This window comes from Spermophilus citellus (assembly GCF_964194105.1).
Source record: "Spermophilus citellus genome assembly, chromosome: 9".
NCBI classification, from domain to species: Eukaryota; Metazoa; Chordata; class Mammalia; order Rodentia; family Sciuridae; genus Spermophilus; species Spermophilus citellus.
The window spans coordinates 83,141,913-83,163,867 of record NC_138191.1 but is presented as its reverse complement, the minus strand read 5'-3'; the positions used below and the strand labels follow the sequence as shown (position 1 = coordinate 83,163,867).

Sequence of the window (21,955 nt, the reverse complement as noted above, 5' to 3'; positions counted from 1 at the left end):
GCCTTATAAAAAAGATGGCTTTATCTTATAAATACTTGAATATTAATTAAAAACTTGAGAGAAAGAAAGATTAAACAAAGCAAAACAAGAACAAAAAAGACCTCCCTGTTTGTATTTTCTGTGGTCTTTCATAATCTCTAGTGAGGTAGAATGTGGCACCTGCAGTTGGCAAAGTGCCATGGACCCTTCCAAAGTGCCTTTTGCAGGTGTGTAGATTGCCCTGGAACTTATATTCACTATGGGGCACAAAGCTAACTTTTTTTTCATATTTTAAGTATTTTTTAATTTCAGACTTACTTTATATACAGACATCATAAAAAATGCACAGACAATGGTGATTTTCTGAGGAATAGGAGAACATGTACAAATTCTGGCCAGGCTGCATTATGGCTAACTCTATACTGATAACATTCAGCTTCTCCTTCATTACTTGTTTGAGGATTATGATGGCTTCTTTCCCTGTCATAGAATTGTGGTAAACTTCTTGCAAGGATCTCTAGGCACCCTCTGAAGCAGAACTAATTGCTTGAGCACCACATTATACAAAAGTCCCAGATGAGTCCGTATGAAACAGCTGGAATCCTTCTTCATCAACTCCTCCAAATAACAGTGCTACTCTAAAGAGATGAGACATGGCACCTGGGTCTGCATCTTCTTTTCCAAACTGTAAGGCCAGATTAGACACAAACTGGGTCACACTTTCCACCATCATTGTCTCATTGTAAGTAAACCACTCTGGCCTTATTGATTAAAGTCAATAAGCAATTAGCCCACTCATAGCACAACCTATATGGGCATCAATATCTACAGTTTTCTTAATGCTGATAGGCTCCATGAGTGGAGAGGTAATTCTTTTCTTCACGCTAAGCATATATCTTCTGATGTCTGGATCCCAATGGGATGCAGAACCAAGCTTGATAGCTTTAATGACATATTCCACTTGAAATAATAATAATCTTCCTTTAGGAGAAAAAGTATTCACCCCCCTGGCGAGGATGAGGGGAGGTGGCAGTGGCTGTGAGGGGATTCTGAGAACATACACAACTCCAACAGCACTCAATTCAACCACACCACCATAGCACCTAAGGCCCCCTTTTGCTCCCAAATACCACAAATCTGATTTTTGATAAATGTGGAATAAATAACAGTTTGTAATATTATTTAAAAAATAATAGTCTCAAATGTAATAGAGAGCATGATGTGCAAAGTGTCTATTCGATACATTTTCTCCTTTATCTTCATTTTATAAATGGAGGGACTAGCCATAGTCTCCGATGTTTGTAGACCCTATTGGAAAACCAGGGATATCAGATTGTCCTGCTGCTGGAGCTGGCCAGGGATGTAGGAGAGGAACTACAGAGAAGAGGGAGTGGGTAGCTAGTGAGCAGGATAGGACTAGGTGGGGAAGGAAAGCTAAAGCCTGAGAAGCCTGAGCACTGGGTCTCTGGGGCCCTTGAGCTTCCTGTTGGGCAGAAACAAGTGTACAGCTGCTGGTGCCATCTCCCACCTCAGAGCCAGGGTTGGAGAGGGAGCAGGGACCACACAGGCCCCAAAGGAAAAATGTGTGTGTGGGGTGTGTGTGTGTGTGTGTGTGTGTGTGTGTGTGTGTGTTTCAGAGCAAGAGAGAGAGAGAGAGAGAGGGAGAGAGAGAGCCATTTAAAATGTTACTAAGTTCTTTCTCACTTTCTTCTCAGTATCAAGGGAGACATAAAAGTACCCCAAGAAATTAGGTGAGGATTGAATGGATGAGATAAAAATGTCCTTTTTTTTAGGCAAGAAAAAAGTTAAATAGCCATTTCTATTGTTCATGATAATGCAAATAAAAGCTCCTAGCCCAGGAGCTGGCTAGAGAGCTACATTATGTTAATGCAGGGTTTTTAAAAAGCTATTTAATTTTAATTAATTAATTATAATGCTGTAGGTGAATATTCTGCCCTGCTTTCTAAGAACTTAAATTGCATTCCTCTCCGTTTCTCACTTTACAGTTGGGGAATTTCTGGCACCATTTGTTTGGATAAAACATGAAATTACTCTTTGTTGACTTCTGCAGGTGTTATGTAGAATTGCTTTCTCCTGAGGACAGGCTTGCTGTTCCTTAAAGGCTTTTCTTTCCCAAGGCCCAAGGGAAGCTCAAGTTTCAGGTTATTTTTCATTGACCTTAAAACAAGGGGCCTGAACTTTTGGGAGGGGGACCCAGCAACTTGACAACTCTAGGGTGTCTGAAGTTCCATCCCTCTTTGCTTCCAGAAGGGCAGACTCGAAGTAGAAGGTCCTTACCAGTCTTGGATGATCACCTCAAAGTGGCCCAGAGGTCCAGCCTCGAGAACAACAAAGTCCGCATGATGGAGCAATTGCACACACTCAATGATCTACAGAGTTGGCAGGTCCTCCAAGGGGCCTGTGAGCTACTGCTAGTCTGAACTGAGTTATAAGAAGGTTAAAATAATTGACATTGTCATTTGTAATGTGATGGAGGGAAAGAGGAACTATTCTGAGTTATTCTGTTTCCCATCACCATATAAGATGTTCTATCTCACTAGAGCAGATTACGCTTAGTGAAGCTAGCCAATCCCTAAAAAACAAATACCAAATGTCTTCTTTGATATAATGAGAGCAACTAAGAACAGAACAGGGAGGAAGAGCAGGAAGAAAAGATTAACATTAAACAGAGACATGAGGTGGGAGGGAAAGGGAGAAAAAAAGGGAAATCACATGGAAATGGAGGGAGACCCTCATTGTTATACAAAATTACATATAAGAGATTATGAAGGGAATGGGATAACAAACATGGAGGGAAATGAATTACAGTAGATGGGGTAGAGAGAGAAGATGGGAGGGGAGGGGAGGGGGGATAGTAGAGGATAGGAAAGGTAGCAGAATACAACAGTCACTAATATGGCAGTATGTGAAAATGTGATGTGTAACCGATGTGATTCTGCAATCTGTATTTGGGGTAAAAATAGGAGTTCATAACCCACTTGATTCTAATGTATGAAATATGATATGTCAAGAGCTTTGTAATGTTGTGAACAACCAATAAAAAAAAAGATGTTCTATCTCCAGAGTTCAGTACATACTTTCCCTTCCATCTTCTCTGCTCCACTTAAAAAATCCTTTACCATCTTCAGGATTCAGCTCAGATGTCCCCTCCTATGAGCAGATATCCTTGACCCACTCAGCTGTAGTGAGGCACTGCTTCTTTGTATTCATGTGGTGTTTGGCACCCATCTCTGTTGTGTATTCCTCTCACTGTAATATGATCCTTTCCTCTGTGCCCTTCCCTTAGATGAAAGATGTCTTAAGGGGTTGAGCTGAATTGTTGATTCCTTTCCACTCTAGCACTTTGCACAGAGGCTGGCATTGAGAAATTTTTTAATAAATATTTTAATAATGAGCAAAGAAATGACCAAAAGAAGAATGAAGAGAAGCCAGCATCAGAAGGAAACTTTAAAGTTCTTTCCACTTCATCTCTGCATCCTCCAGTTGGCCTGGTTTTCAATAATACCCTTTGGGGAATTTATGCTGTTTTGAGTCCCATTTCTCCCTTTTAAACATTTATTCTATAGGTTAAAACATGCAGCTTTGAAAGTTGTCTTTGAAAGTGTAGCCATTGTTTAGGTTGCAAGTAGGAGATCTTTCCATAGAAAGGGTTTCGGTAATACTATTACAAAGAGCAGTCTTTATAACAGTGCAAGGGAATATCAAGTTTTTCCAAATGTTTTATAAGAAATTTGGGGAAGGAGATGGCCTGTAGGTCTCTCCAATTCTGTCTCTATGGTTCTACTTGTTGATTTACAAAGAGTCAACATTATATTTGTCTGACTCAACATAAGCACTTCTGTTTTTTAAGTGCATTGGCGTATATCCTTCCTCCTATATTTGTTTGTTTGTTCTTTTCTTTGCCAGTGCTATGGATTGAACCTGGGGCCTAGGGCATGCTGGGCAAGTGCTCCACATCCCCAGCTACATCTCCATCCCTCCCTCCTATATTTGTGATATTAAGTTCATTTTATACTTCCTTCTCTCTGAACAAAAATTTACAGAGATAAAGAGAGAGAGAGTATACATATGTCCCCCTGCAATGCATCTCTTGCACAACATTGATCCCCTTTCTCCTGGCACACAAACCTCCTAGAAATATACTTGCTCCACGTGTGAGCCTTCCTTGAAAGGTAGTCTTGCCCTAAATTCAGCCTACTTCTTAGATATCCTAGTGAAATCTTGATGTCCTATACCTGACAGGGTTAGTCTGGAAGTATTTCTTGTTTTATTTCTTTGTTTTAGCACAAAGGAATTGGGGGATGGGTGGGTTAAAGCTTGTCCTCAGTGCACCCAGGAAGGCTGAATCTTCTGTGCTATTTCATGATGTAATGTAATGTAATGTTTCTGACCCTTATGCGCTTGAATATTTCCTCCATCCCCTTGAGAGTAGAGACTGGCTCTTGTTCTTCTCCTTATCCCCAACACCTCCTTAGCCTTGGATCTGACTTCTGGGATGCACTTGGTAAATGTGTTTTGAATGAGTGAAGAGGAGAAGGATAAGTTAATAGAAGGTGAAGACGTTTGTCCAAGGGAAGCCCTGGTAAACACAGTAAGACTGCTTTAACACCTATAGGGCTAGTGGAGGTGGAAGGGTAAGACACTGGAGTTGTTTGGGCAGTCTCTGGGAACTAGGGTGGTGGGGAAGGGAAGAAGATAATGGAGTATAGCTAAGAGGCAAGACAGGTTAAAGGGACAGGGGAATAGAACAAGGGAGCTGTGAATGACTATCACACTGGGCCCTTCCTCCTCACATTCCCTCAAGAACCTGCTCACTTTCTTGGGGTTCCCTTTGGAGTCCTTCCCTACTTGTTGCAATTCTGATGAGAAGACTCACTGTGCAGGGTGAAGAATTATAAGTGGGCTTAGAAGAGCAACTGAATGTAAAGTAAGGAATTCATTAAGCCAAGAAGTTTGAAGCTACATAGATATGCCAGGCTGTAGTGGGGCAGCCTCCTCCTGGGGTGGGCCTTAAAAATGACTATCTTTTCCTTATAAAATATGATAAAGTGGAAATAGCCCCAGAAAAGCCCTGCATTCTAGTTTTTCCAAGGTCTGCTGGTTTTGCTGAGGGTTAGCTAAACTAAGGGGAAGCCAAGATCTTTTCGAAATAAATGGCATTTGGGGGGTAGCTACTGTGCATTTTCAAAGAAGAGATGATGTGGACAAAGAGATATGACCAGAGAAGTATGTTATTTCAGTGTTTGTCTGATTCTTATTTGTCAAAATGACCAAGAGGTTGTCTGACCAAGGGTCATATTCAACATACCACATTCTGTTTCTAAAACATAAATATTTTTAGGTAGTAAGGAATAAAAGTTGGAATGTGGACTTCTTTTTGTTTAATTATGAAAATATTTTAGGACTTCTTAAATGTCCTCTAAAGACTGACAGTTAATATTTAAAGTATTATTTTGATTCACTTAAATAAAATATGAAACTTGCCTAATGGGCAACATGAGGAACCCAAACTCTCCCTTGGGTTCCAGGTGGTGCCATCTGCATCTCTGTACCCAAGTGCTCTGCATATAGTAAGAGCTCAGTAAATATGTGGTGAATGAGTGGGAAAGTGGAAATCCAGTGGTGTATGCAATCTGGCTCTGCTGCTCCATTTGGAAGCAGCTATTTGGTTAGGGCTCAATGGAACCTTGGCATTCTGATTTCGTTTGCTCTAGAAGCAGATAAAGTAAGAATCCAGGTACACCCTAACATTATCTATTCTCAAATCTTGTCATTAACAATACATCTGTTTTATGAGAAAAATGTATGCTTGTGTTCACTCTCATATGTGTGTATTTGCAGAAGAGACTTGCAGTATGATACCAGTTTTCTAAAAATTAACCATTTATGTTTTGTAATTAGTATTTTATAGTATCTTACGCAGTGGTAATCACTGCATCTAAGCAAATGGGTAGCTCCAAGATTCTGCAAGGCCATGATGATGTGAACTGAGCATATTAATTACAGTATCATTATGAATTTCCTCTGATTTTTTAAAAATTTATTTTTGATTAACATGCATAAATAGTACACATTAAAGGAGTTTAATGTGATATTTAACACATTCATACAGTATTTACTAATCAAATATAATCTCCCTTTTTCTCTTTATTTGCTTCCCCTGTTCCTTCTAGTTATCAGTATTTTTTTTTTTTTTTGTACCAGAAATTGAACCCGGGGGCGCTTAACCACTGAGCCACATCCCCAGCCCTTTTTATTTTTTATTTTGAGACAGTGTCTCCTGAGTTTCATAGAACCTTGCTAAATTGCTGAGGCTGGCCTCAAATTTGTGATCCCTGGTCTTAGCCTCCCAAACCACTGGGATTGTAAGTGTGAGCTAGTTTTTAATCTTAACTTCCACATATGAAAGAGAACACGTGGTACATCTTGTTGTCCTGTGTCTGGCTTATTTCACTTAATGCAATGTCCTTCAGTGCCATCTATTTTGAGAATGAGAGGAATTCATTCTTCTTTATGGTTGAATAATATTCCATTGTGCATATATACACCACAATTTCTTTTTCTTTTCATCTGTTGATGGGCACCTATGTTGATTCCTCATCTTAAATTGATCTTTTTTTTTTAACTGTATACAGTAAGAAAACAGAAAGGAATAAAAGTTCCTGGTTGGCACTACTAATATATTTCTAGAGTATTTTCAGTTTAAGGCTATAATAGATTTCTAAGCTGACCCTCCATGATCTCTATCCTCTGGGTTCATTCTTGTGATTATGTTGTTACTTGGCAAAAGGGATTTCACAAAGGTTATGAGTTGCCTGACCTTAAGAAAAGGAGGGTTATACAAGAGGACCTAGCTATTCGAACAGTTTTCTCTGGATAGTTGGAGAAGCAGAAGTCATACGTTCAAAGCATGAGTGGAATTCAAGATGCCAATCTTTGTGATCCTAAGCAAAGGACCCAGCTAAATTGTGTGACTTCTGATCCAGGAAACTATAAGACAATACATATATGCTGCTTAAAGCTGCTAAGTTTGTGGCAATCGATTATTCAGCAATGGAAAAACAATACAGATTTCAGTACCTAAAAGTAGGATATTGCTATAATGGAAAAAGTGTAGAAATGATTTGGAAATCAGGAAGGGGATACAGGATGGAAGAATTTAAAGGAACATGATGGAAGGAGATTAAATTGCCTCAAATTGATTGTTGGCTGAAATATGCACATTAAAGAAAAAGAGTTCAGTTGTTGACAAGTTTGAGGTATATTGAGTAGCCAAGAGCTACTGGCAAGTAGGAAGGTGCTTACGTGGTTCTGTAAGTCAAGAGAAGAATCTGGGTTAGACAGGTAGGTACAATAACATTACTATTGGGGAAGGGAGTTTAAGTTATTGACAAGGGAGCAATTGGCATGATGAAATCAAGGCTATTTATGTATAAAATTGAGATAATTTTTCATAGTAACTTTTCAGACAAACAGACTGGAGGCTTGTCAATCTATGACAGAGAGATATAGACAGGCATTGCCATGGTCTTAAATATTTACATTCTCCTAAAATTCACACATTGAAATCCTATCCTCCAAAATGGTAGGTAGTATTTAGAGTTGGGGATGAGGTTCGTAATGAAGGCAGAACCTTTGTGAATAAATTCATATCCTTATATAAAAAAAGCCCTGAAAGAGTTTGCCTTTACACCACTTCATGATCCAGAGTGAAGGTGCCCTTTATGAATCAGGAAATAAACCTTCAAAAGACACTGGAAGTATTGGGTTTCTTGCCTCCAGATCTGTGAAGAATAAATTCTATCTTTCATAAGCTACTCAATCTACAGCATTTTTGTTGTAGTAGTCCTAATGAGCTAAGATACATAGTATAAAAGTTAAGAAAGAATACATTTTCATGCAAAGGGTGCCCAACTATCTCACCTAAGGGATATGAGGTAAGTGTGGCTTCTTGGGTTTTCCCAGTATTTTACTGAACAACTGCTTAGGTTCATGGTGGTGGTGCTTTACCTATCCAGGATAAGGGACTGCTAAGTTACAGGAAGTTTACTGCAATACTTGTATTTCCACATATGTCACCCCTAAACTCCAGTAGAATTACTTTAGTACTGAAAAAGCTACATTTATCAAACTGCTTTTCCTGGATCTAGCTAGAATTGATTCCAGGTACAATTCCTTCACAAACCACTTGTGCCACCCTTTCACATTATCCTCAGTTTTAGAATGATGATTACTCATCTCATATATGCAGTGACATTGTAAGGGTAAGTAGTATGTAATCAGTTTAAGATCTTAGCATGGAAGCATAAGGCCTACCACCTAGTTCACAGAGTAGTCCTGGCAATTAAATGATGTAAGGCATCAGTGAAGTGATTTAAGTGCTTAATACAATCCCTGGCATAAACGGAGAACTCAGTCAGTGGCAGTTGTTATTGTTGTTAATTGCTATTACTTATTTGTTATTGCTATTGCTGTAACAACTCTTATTGCAAAAATAATAGAGTTGGAGTAACTGAATGAGAAATTTGGAAGGAGGATTACATATAGTCAGTGGAGTGTTTGAATTTAATATTTAAGAAATGGAATAGTTTCAAGTGATGACAGAAGTACAGCAATCTAGGATGGGAGTCAGGGTTTGGGGGAAATTGGAGATGTTAGATGAAGGTCATTAGCACTAAGGATACCTGAGGAGTCCTGGCTGGGAGTAGGTCATCCATGTGGCTATGGAGCTCTCTCAGCATGACAGCGTGACTTGAATTAGAAGAGCTGACATCTTTAATAAAAGAAGAAAATACCTGGGCTTTGTTGGCAGGATTCCTATGCCTGGGAGTTTTTGGATTGTGTGGTATTAGCAGAACTGTTATACCTTTGGAGTTCTCTATACCCTCTAAGTTCAGGAAGTGATTGTGGAGGCCAGGTAGCAGGTGGCTGTTGGGGTAGTGTCTTTGGTCCTGAGCTAGCTGCCTGGAGTACATCTGTTGTGCTTTTCCCATTCTTGCAGTCCAGGCAAACTGCCTTGTTTCAGGAAGACAGACCCCCTTAAGCGCTACTTGACTGAACATCACAAAATCTGTTCTCATTCTAATTTAGAATGCAAAGACTTGTGTGGTGACTCATACATTTGAAAAGCTCAAATTAAGTAGGGTGATCTCAACAGTGATTCACTGATGAAAACTGGAAAGTGATTCATCTCTTTTATGTGCTCGTCCTTGGAAGTCACCAGGCTTGTCTTTCTTCAGAAGAGCACGAAGAACTCATTGCACTCAAGGAAAGACACTGGGCCCTCCTGTGGTGGTATTTTAGTCATTACAAGGAGTCATTCACAACATTTTTTTTTTAAACAAGGTCATTTTCTTTAGTTACTTTTATTCTCATCTACAATCCATAAGATGCTCTTGTGCTGTAATGACTCATGCTAATAAATTAGGGAAGGGAATGATGCTTTTAGGCCGAAGGTGGTTGAATATTTGGTACAGATTCACTGTTCTGTAATCTCTAGGGACTACTGTATCTTCTTCAGTATCTATTTGTTATCAAGGAATAAGTTTTTCCTTAGAAGAACAGATGGGTTTAAATGAATTTTATAAGATACTTAGAGGAAATTCTTAAAAAAAACTAGTTAAAAGTGAAGCTGACTTCTACTGTAACAAATAGAACCAAAGATTAATGATTCTTGTATGCCAGTAATAGCATTGTGTGGAGTTAAAAATCAATACTTAAAAGAAAAAGGAGGACCACACATTTGGACACATTAAGTATTTCGTTTTCATCTACTATGTGGCTAGCCACTGTACTGACCATCAGGGAAGGTAGGAACACCTCTGAGCTTCCTGCCCCCTTGTTTAACACTCACTGTAGCCCTTATAAATGGCCAATTCCAATGCAGCTGATAACCTGTAACCTCATCCCAGTTTTTAATGTTTATAGCTAACATTTATAATGGTCTTCTTTTTGCAAGAAGAACTGACTGGTTTTATCATGTTCTGACTCACTTAATCTTCACAAAACCCTAGAATAGAAGTACTTATTATTATTATTATTATTATTATTATTATTATTCCTGTTTCTATATATAAAGAAACTGAAGCATAGAGGCATTAAATGAATTCTACAAGGTCACACAATACTGGGAAGGGAGTCAGGGTTCAAATCCAGAAAGCCTGGCTCCAGAGGTCACCTCTGTCATTCTCTGGGTGCCCCTCTGTGTCTTTCTTGTCTGATGTTGCATCTCTAGTCCTAGGTGTCTCGTCTGGCCGTTCAGATCTGCTGCTAGACTCCTTTGCTCTATTATTCACATAGTTGTCATAATAATGTATTAAAACCATTAGATCATGCTACTGTCTTCATCAATAAACCCAGTGATTGTCCATCTCACTCCTTAAGGGTCCTGCATAATCTGGCCACTGCCTATGCAGTGACCTCATCTTTACTACTTTGCCTGGCTTGCTGCCTTCCAGCTCTATTATTCTACATCAGGGTTGCCCCTAGAACTTCACTGCTTCCTGCCCCAGGGACAGAGATATTCCTGCTTCCTCTGCTGGCGAGATTCTTTCCCTGTCATTATGTTTGCTTCATTGCTGAACTTTACATAATATCTTCTTCTCACAGGGTCCTTTCCTGACCATCCTTTCTACTACAGCTCATCAATTCCCAGGCATGGAATTTCCCTTACCTCATCCTATAGCAATTATCACTCTATGAAATAATATTGCAGTATCACATTCATAATGGCAGGCAATTTAATGTTACTCATTAATTTTTGATTTTTGGCAGGTGCTGAGGATGAACCCAGGGCCTTGTGCACACTAGGTAAGTGCTTTACCACTAAGCCACGGTTTAACTTGAGCGCTGAGAACTATGCCTAACTTGTAGTAGGCACTCAAGAAATATTTGTTGAATGAATGAATACTTGTGTAAATTTTTAAAATTTCTTCTTTTTAGTTATACATGAGAGTAGAATATATTTTGACATATCGTACATACTTGGGATATAACTTCCCATTATTGTGGTTGTACATGATATGGAGTTACATTGGCTGTGAATTCACATATGAACATCAGAAAGTTATGTTTAATTCATCCTGCTGTCTTTCTCATTCCCATCTCTCCTTCCTTTCCCCCAACTCCTTCCTGTTCAAACTGGTGAACTTCCACACCTGCCCCTCTCCAGCCTATTGTGAGTCAGCATCCACAGATCATAGAAAATGTTCAGCCTTTAGTTTTTTGGGGATTGGCTTATTTCATTTAGCATGATAGTCTCCAGTGCCATTCATTTACCAGAAAATATTATAATTTCAATCTTCTTTATGGCTGAGTAGTATTCCATGGTAGTTTATTTACCCCATTTTCTTTATCCATTCATCTGTTGAAGGACACCTATGCTGGTTCCATAGCTTAGCTATTGTGAATTAAAATGCTATAAACATTGATGTGGCCACGTCATTGTAATATGCTGATTTTAAGTCCTTTGGAAATAAACTGAGGAGTGGGATAACTGGGTCAAATGGTGGTTCCATTCCAAGTTTTCTGAAGAATCTCTATACTGATTTCCAGAGTGGTTGCAACCAATTTTCAGTCCCACCAGCAATGTATGAGTGTACCTTTCACCTACATCCTCACCAACATTTATTGTTGTATTCTTGATAATTGCCATTCTGACTGGTGTGAGATGAGATTTCAGTGTAGTTTTAGTTTGTATTCTTTAATTGCTAGAGATGGTGAACATTTTTTTAAAATATTTGTTGATAGATTCTATTTTTTTCTTCTGTGATGTGTCTGTTCAGTTCCTTTACCCATTTATTGATTGGGTATTTTTTTTTTGTGTGTGTGTGTGTGTGAAGTTTTTTTGAGTTCTTTATATATCTTGGAGACTAATGCTGTATGTGAGGTGTGGTGGCAATTTTTTTTCCCATTCTGTAGGTTCTCTGTTCATGTTCTTGACTGTTTCCTTTGCTGTAAAGAAGCCTTTTAGTTTGATGCCATCCCATTTGTTGGTTCTTGATTTTATTTCTTGTGCTTTCAGAGTCTTGTTGAGGAATTCAGTTCCTAAGTTGACATGATAGCGAGTTGGACCTACTTTTTCTTATAGTAACTACAGGGTCCCGGGTCTAATGCTTAAGTCTTTAATGCACTTTAAGTTGAATTTGTGCAGGGTGAGAGAAAGGGATTCAATTTCATTCTATTGCATGTGGATATCCAGTTTTCCCAGCACCATTTTTGAAGAGGCTATCTTTTCTCCAATATATATTTTTGATGTCTTTGTCTAGTTTGATATAACTACATTATGTGGGTTTGTCTTTGTGTCTTCTATTCTGTACCATTGGTTTTGATGCCAATACCATGCTGTTTTTGTTACTGTAGTTCTATAGTATAATTTAAGGTCGGGTATTGTAATGCCTCCTGCTTCACTTTTCTCTCTAAGTGTTGCTTTGGCTATTCTCAGCCTCTTATTTTCCCCAATGAATTTCATGATTGCTTTTTCTATTTCTATGAGGAATGTCAATGGAATTTTGATTGGAATTTTATTAAATCTGTATAATGCTTTTGGTAATATGGTCATTTGGACAATATTAATTCTTCCTATCCAAGAACAAGGGAGATCTTTCCATCTTCTAAGGTCTTCTTTAATTTCTTTCTTTAGTGTTCTGTAGTTTTCCCTGTAGAGGTTTTTTTTTTTTCACCTCTTTTGTTAGATTGATTCTCAAGTATTTTATTTTATTTAGGCTATTGTGAATGGGATAGTATTTCTAATTTCTCTTTCAGTTGATTCATCACTGATGTACAGGAACACAATTGATATATGGGTGTTAATTTTATAATCTGCAACCTTGCTGAATTCATTTATTATTTCTAGAAGTGTTCTGGTGGAGTTTTTTGGGTCTTCTAAATATAGAATGATGTCATCAGCAAATTGGGATAGTTTGAGTTCTTCTTTCCTATTCATATCCTTTAATTTCTTTCTTTGTCTAATAGCTTTGGCTAGAGTTTCCAGAATTATGTTGAATAGAAGTGATTAAAGAAGGAATCCCTGTTTTATTCCATTTTTTGGAGGGAATGCTTTCAATTTTTCTCCGTTTAAAATTATGTTGGCCTTGGGTTTAATCTATATAGTTTTTACAGTGTTAAGGTATATGACAATAATTTTTGAATGAGTGAATAAATGTGTTCAGTCTCAATGATAAAACACAGATAATTTTAATACAATGTGGAAAAGTTTATGGGTGCATAGAAGAGGGATTCCTAAGGATTTCTGGAGGGATGGTGCTGAGTTGAGTTTTGGCAAAAAATCAGGAGTTATTTAGGCTAAGAATGGGTGTAAAGGATTTTCTGATAAAAGAAAATGAAATAAGTGGATTTATAGGTGTGAACTAAGTATTACATATAAAAGATTCCAAGTAGTTGGGTGTTCTGGAACCTTAAAATATAAGGTATGAAGAGACAGAAAATTACCCTTGGAAATAATACAGGTAAGGGATACTCTTAAATATTGAAATTAAAAAAATGCAAAAAGCTACAAAAATTAAACAAAATCTTCTTGCACTTATAATGGAATGTATTAATAAAAATGGTCATTCATTAGTATTCATTGTTTAGCCCAGATATTAAGAGGCATTGGTAGCATCAGACAGAGAAAGGGAAATAACGTCCTTATACCCATGGGCAACCATCCCAAGATGCTAGTGCGTGCCTGGCTTGGCTGAGTTGGGATGATGAGGACTGGAGTAGTCACACTTAGCAGTCCACGGATTACCCATGCCCCCAAATGTGGGCCCCACCACTGGGAGCTGTGGGGCTAACTCTCATTCCAGTTCTTATTTCAGTGAGAAAAGAGAGATAGTTTAGTTTCTTGTTTGTTGTTTTCTCTTGCTGGATGAAAAACTTCTTGAGGGTACTTGGGCAGTCTTCACTCTTGGCAGGAGTTCATAATCTTTAGTCTCTGAAACATCTGGTGAAATTTTTCTGCCAACTATGCTAATTCCTAGCTATGAAACTAATGAAAGGAATTAATTTCTCTAACTCTGAAGCCTCTTCTCCTTCAAGGACGTCATTGAGTTAATGTGTGGCAACTAATGATAATTCGGTAGCATTTCACCTGTTGGGAATTCTGCAATCACTGTATTTCAGTTCAGCAAATGTTTCCTGAGCACTGCTTTTTGATGGGCATTTGTATGAGGTGCTGAGGATATGACGTGAATAATGTAGGTCTGTTTAGAATCGCAGTGTAGTCTATATTCTGATGGGGAAGACAGAATGAATAAATAATCATGAATTAGCTATTTAAAGTCAGCTCCGGGTGCACATACCAGGGTACCTGACATGGTCAAGAAGACAGGGATGTTCTTCTTGAAAAAGAGGTGTCTTAGCCCAAACTTGAAGGTTAGATAGAAATTAGCCAGGTTGAGGGCAGGGTGTTGAGGTAGGGATGAGTCCTCCATTTAGATGGAACTACAGGGGTACAGACCTGCAGGTGTAAGAAAGCACATATGTTTGACAAACTACAAGTTGTCTGACATGATTGGACCAGAAAGAGCAAGGGGAAGTGATGACTAATGAGGCTGAAAGGGTCAAGAAGTGGCCAGATTTTGAGACATGTTATGGGGATGGGACATTACCCTGTGGGTGAATAGAAGTACCTAAAGGGTTTAAGCAGAAAGGTGACAGATATATTTTCAAAATAAATTATTTTATATGTAGCAAATTGTTTGGAAACATAATAGTCAAAATCCAGGAAATAAGCAACCAGTGCTTCAGAGTTCTCTAAATACATCTAATAAAGTTGCATACTGAGGCCTGTGACTTTTGTCTTACTCTTAAAGAATCCCTCTCTATTTTTTATGTTTAATTCCCATTTTGTTTACACAGTTGCAAAAGCTCTTCTGTCTCTCCTTTTTATGTTTTGTTGTCATTTCTCTCTTCTGGTTTTGTTTTCATTTTTTTAATGGTAAAATAGAAAACACTATACAGATGATCACTATTTAACTGAAACTGAAGGACAGTAGGAGTTAGCTAGATGAATAAATATTTATTTCTGTGTGAATAAAGTAATGAATGAGCCTATAGAATAGATAAAATATAAAGAAAAAGTTGAGTGAGAGTGGTCAGAATTGGCTACTGAAGAAGTCTATTTTATCTATTTACTTATTTTGTAGCATCAATTTTATTATAGATTTGTGAAAAGTAGATATTTGTTAAGAACCATCTCTGCTATCCCAGAAATATGGGAGAAGGGACAGAGAAGAGCAGGGCAGGGGCAAATGTCCCAGGAAAAAGTCTCTGATGTCTCTTCCAGGTGGGGCAGAGGGGCCCACTTACCTCCAGGTGTCTTAAGATGCCCTCCAGACTGGAGTATGTGGAAGGAGTCCAAGGCAGTCTGTTCTAACAGCTGTTCCACCTAAGTGAGATCTTGTCATCTGTTTGGCTTTGCCTATTCCCCTGCTGTCCACTGTCACTGGAGCTGCTTTGTTTCTGAATCTTCTGCATGTCTTTGCTCCTTTCATTGAAGACACTTTGTTTCTGAGTCTAGGGCCTATCTTTTGGGCCAGCACACAACAGCCCATCCATAAGACACAGGCCACAATCCTCTGAGTCACCCCTTCAGACCTTCCTGTTATAGGAACAGCCTGTGGTCCCACTGTGGGGTTGCTTGGTGAGGAGGGAGCTTTCCTCTGACAGCACACATTGAGAAGACTTGCTGCTCTCTGCCTCCCATCCACTGCTGCTCTACCAGGAGGCAGGCGGCAGGGCTGTAAGGACATGCTGGGGCCTCTGCTGGGAGTGGGGTGCTTTCCTGCAGGCTTTAGAGGGGAATGATTGCAGGTTGGTTCTTCTGCTGCTCTTCTGCCCTGTCTTGTTTGTTCTCTTCAAGCAACTGATGTTCATGCAGGCAAGAAGGGGAAGGAAGGCTCACTGGCACTCCTCTCTGGGTGGAGAGTGAAGCTGAAATGATCTGAGGGGGATGGCAAGGCCCAATCTTGTGCACAGACTTCATTTGAACTGTGCAGCCTGCTCCCTACAGATCCTGTTGCTGGAGCATAAGATATATAGTCCTCACCTCATCAAATTTTCTGCTCATCAAAGATACTATGATTTTGTATAGGCCATAACCAGGTCAACCATGACCTTCATTATTGAGGAGTCTGGGTATTTGGGGATTGACTCACTTGAATGACTCAGTGACTGTTGCTCAGTCTCAGTGCCCCATGATTTTATCTACTGTGGGCCTCTGCATAGGGTCTATGATTAGTAATTGAGCAATAAGGCTTTGTATGTCAGTGGACATGTGAGAGGGAATGTCATACCTTGCAGGCAGGACTTGTTTCTTTAGCTGCCCAAAGATGGTCCCATTAAATGAGAGGCACCCTGTGATCATAAAGTACAGTAGGACACCCAGGCTCCAGATGTCCATGGGGCCATCATATTCATGCCACTGTTAGAGCTCTGAGACCCAGTATAAGACAGTGCCACAGATCATGTTCAGCTTCCATCCAGCCTTGAGCATGTGGCCCAGGCTGAAGTCATGGAGCTTGATGTTTCCTTGGGCATCCACTAGGATGACCTCTGACTTCAGGTGTTTGTGTGTGATGCTGTTCTCAATGGCAGTAGCGCACACTGCAGGTCATCTACTTGAACACTCTCTGGGTCTCCCCCTCTTATATGCCCATGGTCTCTGGGATGTGGTGCAGCAGCACTACACACTACCTGTGTGTTCCATGATGAGCAAACATTTCTAATGGTCTCAACAACTTGAAACAGTTGGATGGCATTAGGGTGTTCCACAGCCTTCTTTATGTCCACCTCAGATAGAATGAGGGGCAAGTCCTGCTCTACCTTTCATGGGGATTTCACAGCCATCTCTGTCCCTGTGTGGATATGTTGGGCCAGTTTCACCTTGGGAAAGCTGCCCGGCCCAATGTCACTCAGAACCTGATAATGCATGTGAGGGCATCCTTTTTGAAGAATGTGGACCAGAGGCCCTGCCACACTCCATTAACTCCACTACTCTGACTGCCTTCACTACACATTCAAAGCAGAAATAACAATAAAGGAGACTAGCTAAACAAACCAAACACCTAAATCAAAAAACTGATCCAAAGACCAAAACCAGAACCACCAAACCACCAAACCAGCTAACTGTCTGTGAGTCGGAGAGGTCACCTCCAATGGCGACCTGTGCTTATGGACAATAACCCAACTGCAGCCAGGGATTTACATGGTCAGTGTTTGAAATTTGCTTACAATGGCTTCTTGTGATTCAGAGCAAGACATGGCCTTGTCATATTTGGATGTAGACCACAGTGTTTGTCTCACGCTGTGACCTCTAGTACCTTTTCCTCTTTACTAATAAGGAAAGGCTCCAGAAGCTTTTTGCTTCAGTGGATTATAGAGACTGTTATTTACTTGTTTAGAAATTAAAACCTGTAGATTTAAATGGCCCTTTCATTTCAAATCAGGAAATCTGTGATAACTTTTGCCTTTTAAAGATCTCATCGTATCTGTACTCAAGGTATTCAGTTCCTTTTTCTTCCAACTCAGAATGAGTGGTGTCAAAACGATGACAGCCCTTCATTCACATCATGACATTGTAACAAAATGCTCTGATCCTAAGGCAACTTAGGGATGTCATTAACATCTATGGGGCTAAGAGGAAGGTCACTTTCATCATAATTTCCCATCAGGTCTTTATCGCATTTTTCACCAGAAACCCTGAAACTCAAAAGGCAGTGGGTTGTTATATTCAAAAAGATGAAGGACAAGCCTGTCATCCAAGAATCCTATGGCCAGCAAAAGTGTCCTTTCCATGGCAGAAAGAAATGGAGATGTTCTCAGATGCCTCAATCTCTTCGTGCTACTGTATCAAAATACCTTAGGTTGGGTAATTTTTAACAACAGAAATAGATTTCTCACTGTTCTGGGGTCTGAGGAGCACTTTTTACTGGGGCATCAGAAATGAAACAGAACCTAGGAAGCACTTTGGTGGGATGAGATTAGGGCTGAAGAACTCAGGTGTCACAGGACAGGAGTGTGTTACTTCCCCTAGTGGAGCCCAGGGTTCAGGGGCTGCATAAATTGGTCCCTGCTGATGGGAAACTTAGGTGTGGCAGTCTGAGCCCAGAGGTCAAGGATGGGACCCTTCAGTAAAGAAATGGGGCTGCAGGATCCTGGCCGTTAGAGCTGGTGGTCTTGACTGTCCATACTGTAAGGAGAGAGGCTGGAGGTATAGGGCCAGGATGTACTTCCCAGGTGGGGACTTACAGGCACAGAGCAGGTAGAGGACGTGACCTAAGTTTTAAGCTCTGAAGAACATGGTAGCTGATGGCATCTACACAGACTCTAGGTAAAAAGGCCAGGGTGAGCTCAACCTGTGGTGGTTTTAATCAGAAACAATCTGGGAGTCAGGGTGGCAGCGGGGTTATGGCTTAGAGTGGCTCAGGAGACACCAGGCTCTTTCCATCAGGTGGGAAGGGCAAGGCCAGGGTCCTACTTTTGCAGCCACCTGGGATCCAGTGTGCAGAATGCTCCATGGAGCCACAGGCAGATGTGAACCAGAAACACTTTCTTGAGAGTGACGGGATTTTTTGTAGTGTACTTTAGACAAATTTTCATAAGATATTAAAAATCTTTCATCTAAAAGGAGTCCACTGCTATAACAATAATGACTAATGAAATCTATGAGAATTCGGGACAAACCAAGTCACCACAATATGCGAGCTTTTAATTTAGGTGTCATTTGGAAGAATGAAGAACAATTTATAGTTTCCCTACTTCAAAGGCTTATTACTAATATTGCTAATTTAATATTTTCCCCAAAGAAAATCACACTTGAAATTAGTCATATACTATACAATTTGCCTATTTTGATAATTAGGACTTTTAATGCTTAGTCAGGGAAAATTAAGGGTAATTAAGTAGACAGAGTTTGATAGCTATTTAAACCTAGTTCTTACCCAAGTTTTAAAATACACCTTAAAGTTGTGCTTTCCTAATTCTGTTGTTTGGTTTTTTTACTTTACTGGAGTACAGGCTATCTGCTCTGTGACTTCTAAAGTTTTTTCATTTTAGAACTTGGGGACTGGAAAACAAAGGTGTTCTACTTTGATACAGGTCTATATAGAGCAAATTGAAGGATCCACAGATTTTGGAGGCAGATTACCTTGATCTGAGGTTTTTGTAGTTCTCGTTCCAGCTATAGAGTGAGGCACTTGCTCAGACTGGGCTTTTACACATTAGGAGTCAGTGTGCCTGGATTTTAATCCTGGATGTATCCTTCACATACCATTTGACCTTGGGAAACTTTTTAAACCTGACTTTCTCCACCAAGGATGATGATTAAGAACAAATATGAAGGACAGCCTCTGTTCCTACTGTCAGTGGTCGTCCCTATTGTGGTCATGGAGTAGTGGTACTCCAGCACTGTTAGCAGTGCTATCACCTCTACACTTCCAGCAGTGACCAAATGAATGACATCTGCCTTTTCTATGCAACAGAGCTGTGGTCAGAGGAAATAGTTAATATATAATCTAAATCAGAAATCACTGGGCAAATACTTGTGGTACTTGTATTTTTTCATCAGTTTTCTTTCCTTCTTTCCTTCCTTCCTTCCTCCCTCCCTCCATTCCTTTCGTCTAGAAAAGACTGCCATGTGCAGCGTCTCATTTGGATGTGTCTGGAATCCTGGAAGCTTGACCACTCTATCTTCTCCTATAAATGGACCTCCAGAGCTTGTTAGAAGGGCTTGCAGGGGAGCCTGGCTTCTTTTATATACTCAACAAAAGAATGGTCCTCCTTCATCAGGGAAGGTCATCCTCTTCAACTGGGCATGCCGTCTTAGGAAGTCTGTACATGAGTAATGAGGGAGGAAGGGGAAACTGGTCTAGCCAGCCAGGTAAGTTGAGTCAACCCTGTCAATCAATAGGTTGACAGATGTTGCAGCCATATTATACTCTCATCTGCTAGGAGCCACAAGCAGATAAATGATGCATGGCACCTTTGCTTGTAAAGTGACGCCAGCTAGCCACTGAGATGATATGATTATGTTAAGATTTACATTCATATGCAAATTGGGCTCCTGCTGTTCACCTTGGCCTGCTACCGGACTCAAGTTACGGGACTCCTGGAGAGTTCCCATTGGTTGGGGAAGGATAGTAGGAGGAAATTCCGGGGGAGATCTGGCCCCCGGGTTTGGCTTGCCGGCACCTACGGAGTATTGGCGGCTTTTTCAAAATAAAGTTTTGTTCCTGCTTGAGTGGCTCGTGATTCTGTGCCCAGCCAAGACTACGGCACTCATCCACTAATTTCTTTAATGCTTGAGATTATGACAGATTTACTGGATATTTGGAGAATTATGAGAAATATTTGTGTAATTCATCATTCACATGATTTCAAAAACATAATCACTCAATCTTTTTGTCCTGTGACATTGATAGGAAAGATGCTATTTATTTTGAATATTATCATATATAAAGAAAGTGGGCAGATTTCTAAAAATGTATGAAAAAGTCTTCTATCTAGGAAAACTCTTCTCTGATTTGTCTTTGTATATACATCCTAAGGATAAGACACATATTAAAACTATTGTCATGGGTTTGCATCAGTATACAAGTTGCTGCTTAGTTTCTCATAATATTTCCCTAAATATGTGCATTGTTTCCAAGGGTTTGGTATTATAAGATGTTCATATATATATATATATATATATATATATATATATATGCACAAAAATATAGTGAATAGTTTTGTAGATTCTCAGAAGTATGAATACTGGGTTAAAGTATATGTATGTTTCCAGTTTTACTAGAAACAAGTGTTTCACACAAAAAAATATCCAGTAAGCACTTGAAAAGTTACTTAATATCATTGCTCATGTGGGAAATCCAAGTTAATATCACAACAAGATACTGCAACACCTCCAACAAAATGGTTAAAATTAAAAAGATTATCAATACCAAAGGTTGGGAAGGATATAGGATATAGAGCAAATGAAATGGAACTTTCATGCATTTTTTTTTTGTACAAGTGTAAATTGGTGCAGCACTTTGGAAAACTCTTTTGAAATTTCTATTAAAGCTAAAGATATCCAACTCTATGACTTTAGCAATCTCAAGAGCAATGAATGTATATGTCCATCAAAGGACAGGTAAAAGGATTTTCACAAACAGTCTTTTCTTCCTCCCCAAACTAGAAATGATCTAAATTTCTGTCAATGGGAAATTGACAAACAGGAATATTCACATTGGAATGCTCTATAACATTAAAAACTCCTGATATACTCTTGGATTTAGAAGAATCTCACAGATAAGTTATCCAAAGAAACCAGATACAGTTGCATAATTTATTGTACATGAAATTCAAGAACAGGCAAAATTAGTTTGTGATGATAGTGAAACAGAGCCTATTTAAAATTAAAAGTTCTGAATTGTTTTAGCTCTCAAACTTCCTCTTTCTGAGAATAGAAACTAAAATGTTATCCTCTGATCCTGAGTGGGCACCGAGAAAGCTGAAATGTCTGTGTTCTCTGGCATTAATAGCCTACCTAGATCCACAAATGTACACCTACTGGCTTTTATTTCTACAAATTGTAGCCTCTTCTGTAAGACCTGTGAAGGAAAAAAATCTAGCTTCCTTCTCCAAAGTTTGATCAAAATGTACTAAATTCATTTTTAATTTTTACATTGTTCATTTATTTCTTATGTGTATGGGTGGCCAAAATCAGCCAGGCAAGATGCGGCAGTCTTTCTGGTTTGGCTGCTGCTAAAATAGGAGGTACATATCTTAATCCTGATGGTAGCTATATAAGTTACATATATAAAAACATTAAATTGTGTAATTAACATCAGTGTATTTTACATGGATTAAAGTGTAGATAATAAATTTTAATGAAAAAAGAAAAAGAGTAGGGAAAACAAATTTTACTATTGTTCAAAATTGTAATTCAAGACACTGTACAATTGCACATTCT

The 21,955-nt window shown here is 39.2% G+C and overlaps 1 pseudogene across 1 annotated transcript; it reads right to left on the bottom strand.

The window, feature by feature from the left end:
- Positions 1-298: 298 nt before the first annotated feature.
- Positions 299-10,325, bottom strand: LOC308655535 (proteasome subunit alpha type-5-like; annotated as a pseudogene). The gene is made up of 2 exons: positions 10,178-10,325; positions 299-1,116 (listed from the first exon to the last, which is right to left on the bottom strand). The product of its transcript is annotated as a proteasome subunit alpha type-5-like (transcript).
- Between the last annotated feature and the right edge of the window lie 11,630 nt (positions 10,326-21,955).